This window comes from Geospiza fortis, unplaced genomic scaffold (genome assembly GCF_000277835.1).
Source record: "Geospiza fortis unplaced genomic scaffold, GeoFor_1.0 scaffold802, whole genome shotgun sequence".
Lineage (NCBI taxonomy): Eukaryota > Metazoa > Chordata > Aves > Passeriformes > Thraupidae > Geospiza > Geospiza fortis.
The window spans coordinates 1-3457 of NW_005055209.1; the positions used below are offsets into that span (position 1 = coordinate 1).

The following is a 3457-nucleotide window of genomic DNA, read 5'->3' on the forward strand; positions in this document are numbered from 1 at the left end:
ATTACTATTCAACTTTTAAAATTTTAACACCCTTAAAATTTTCTACACTCTTTTGAAGCAGACGCAGCAGCATCATCTCCTGGCATTTGGAGTTTGCTGTGTTACAGACGGTGGCTGTTTGTCTGCTGTCACCGTGCCACCCGAGCTGTCGCCTCTCACAAGGTGACACCTGCAGACACTGCTTTCATCTCGAGCACACTGCCCTCCTGGCATGGTTTTTAGAGCTGTGCCAAGACATCAGATGTTCTTTTTAGGAGAAAAAGGAGCAAACAGGTCTGTTAGTGACCCAATACCAGTCTCACAAAGTTGGTCTTCCTACATCCTTGCCAAGACAGAAATCATCTGCCCAAGAGAACCCCAAAGGAGCTGGGTTTTCCCACTTACACCGCAAGGATCCCAAAACCAGTTTATTTTTTATTATTATTATTTTCCCTCTAAGCACACTGCCCTCCTGGATGGTTTTTAGAGCTGTGCCAAGACATCAGATGCTCTTTTTAACAGACAAAAGGAGCAAACAGGTCTGTTAGTGACCCAATACCTGTGGTGGTGTTCACAGGGGTCTTAGGATGGAGGATTTGACTCCACATTTCAGAAGGTTTGATTTATTATTTAAGACATCAGATGCTCTTTTTAACAGACAAAAGGAGCAAACAGGTCTGTTAGTGACCCAATACCTGTGGTGGTGTTCACAGGGGTCTTAGGATGGAGGATTTGACTCCACATTTCAGAAGGTTTGATTTATTATTTTATGATATATATTATATTAAAACTATACTAAAAGGATAGAAGAAAATATTTCATCAGAAGGCCAGCTAAGAATAGAAAAAGAATGAATAACAAAATCTTGTAACTGACCAAGACAGTCCAGACAGCTGGACTGTGATTGGCCATTAATTAGAAACATCCAACATGGCCCAATCACAGATCCACCTGTTGCATTCCGCAGCAGCAGATAATCAATGTTTACATTTTGTTCCTGAGGCCTCTCAGCTTCTCAGGAGAAAAAATCCTAAGGAAAGGATTTTTCAGAAAATATCATGGCTGCAAGTACCAGTCTCACAAAGTTGGTCTTCCTGCATTCTTGCCAAGACAGAAATCATCTGCCCAAGAGAACCCCAAAGGAGCTGGCCTTTCCCTCTACAAAAACCTCTGCAAACTCCAGTGACCCCAGCCTTCAAGAAAAATAGCCTTAAAACCCACATTTATGCATTCTAAGTGACATCTTGCTCTCGAGGGGGTGAGAGGAAATCTTGTTTGTTCCTCCAGCCCTGAAAAGAGTCCCTTCAGGTGCATCACTGCTAATCTTTACAGATTAGCACCAAGGAAACAAAGAGTTTGGTGTGCTTATTATGGCTAAAAAGCACAGGTAGAAAGGAATATCTTGCTATGAATACCTGGGTGGAGAGGAAAAGCCACACCAGGGAGGGACAGGAGCCATTTGAGTGAGGGGACAGTGTTGGCACAAGGGCAAATGAGTGCGGGTTGGCCCTGAACCCATTTCCATTTTAATTTGGTCTGTCACACAGCCCAGGTAGGAACTGGTTTTCCCACTATTCAGATGGATTCTAAAGATGTCAGAGTAGCTTGGCTCCTCCTCACAGGTGTCAGGATTGATGCTGAGGCTGTGCCAAGGTGGCAGGATTGATGCTGAGGCTGTCCCAGAGAAGAGAGCTGCCCTTCCCAGGAGAGGCCAAGCATCACCTGGCCAGCACTGCCCATGCTAAAACTCTCACATCTCCTTTAAAGGATGGCTTGGGAGGGGGCTGGAGAGAGAAAAATCCAAATGATTCATGGTTTTGCAGTGCTCCAAGTTCCTCTGGGGGGTTGGCATTCCCCTGTGCATTGGTTACATGTTTATGACAGAGGAACTGTCATGGAGATCCAGCAGGACCAATCAGCTCATGTTCTGTTACAAAAGTCGGGTCTGAAAGCAGTCAAATTTGAAAAAAAGGAGGGCATTTTCCTCTTTCCACAAAGAAATGGAAGGGGGAATTAGAACTACTGTCTGAATGGAACAAATCCCTGTTTCCTCCTCTTCCTTGCTTCGGCCAAATCCCACTTTCAGCCAGGGGTGCTGTGCTGTCTGCGAAGGATGGCTCTTTTCTGGCAAGGGTGTCACTCAAGATGCCTTGGGGACAGCCCGGGAGGCCAAGGCCAGCCAGAGCTGTCCCTCTTTTTTTCTGGGAGCAATCCCTCAACATCCCTGGGCTTCCTGTGAGGGTCCTGGAAGGTCCTAAGGCATCCCAGGATGTCCTGGAGGGGTCTGGAGAGCGGTTACCGTGGGGGTCCCAGGGGTTTCAGAGGTCCTGAGAGGTCCAAGGGGGGGTCCTGGAATTTCCTGGGGGGTCCTAGAGAGGGTCCCATGGAGACCTTCCAGGATCCAGGAACCCCCATGGAACCCACCCAGAGACTGCCCCAGGATCCCTGGGATGTCTGGGAGTGCCCAGGGAGGGGGACCTGGAGGGGCTGACTTTGGGATGGAGGGAGGTGACTTTGAGATGGAGAGGGGTGTTGTTATTATTATTACTATTATTGTTATTGTTGTTGTCGTTGTTGTTTTGTTTTGTTGTTAATGTTAATGTTAAATAAGGCAACTGAGGCCTTGAGAGGCTATGTGGAACAGCAGCTAGACAGAGTTAAAGAATAAAGTAGGGATTTATTAAAATAAGTCCTCAAAGGATGCACCTTGGGCAGCACAAGAGCCCAATCATGGTTCCACCCAAGACGGACAGCATGTCATGGGTTTTCACAATTTTATAAGTTCTGGTCCGTTTCCATATTGGGGTTAATTGTCCAATCACAGCTCCAGGGGATGCAGTCCCATCCTTCCAGGTTGCTCTCCTCAATTCTCTGTTGTTTGCACTTTTTGGGCCTGAAGCTGCAGCGGTGTCCTTGGTTCTGGGTCTGGAAAAGAATTGTTCTGTCCAGCTAAACTGTGAAGATAACTTGGTGGCACTTTATATGAAGTTCAGAGACACACACTAATGCAGTACACAATCTGCAAAATAGGAAAGCTAAAAATAATAATAATAATAACAATAATAATAATAATAATTATTATTATTATCATCATCATCATCATCATCATCATCATCATCATCATCATCATCATCACTAATATTATTACAATTATATTTAATAATAAGGCATCACGACTTCTCCCCTCCTGCCTGGATTCCCGCATTCACCTCCTCACCCTGTGCTCCTTCCCCCTCGGGAATTACCCTAGGATGGGTTCCAAGATTTCCCCTCCCCACCCTGTGCTCCTTCCCCCTCGGGAATCACCCCGGGATGGTTCCAGGAGATTCTAAGCATCCACCGGGGGGAGCAGCCACTGCCCCGTGCAGTTGTAACCTTCCCGACCTGTTGTAACTCCCGTGGAGGTGCTGGTACAACTCCGATACAACTCCTCGGCTCCCTGGAGCCACAGCTGAGCTCTTGTACTGCCCAAGGTGCA

At 46.5% G+C, this 3457-nt stretch overlaps 1 protein-coding gene across 2 annotated transcripts in view; it reads right to left on the reverse strand.

The window, feature by feature from the left end:
- Positions 1-2636: 2636 nt before the first annotated feature.
- Positions 2637-3457, reverse strand: part of LOC115949242 (killer cell lectin-like receptor subfamily B member 1C) — a 4183-nt gene continuing 3362 nt past the window's right edge. For both annotated transcript variants that reach the window (XM_031065761.1, XM_031065762.1), the window contains one exon: positions 2637-2998. The gene's annotated coding sequence lies outside the window, so the exon portion shown is untranslated. The remainder of the gene's footprint in view (positions 2999-3457) is intronic.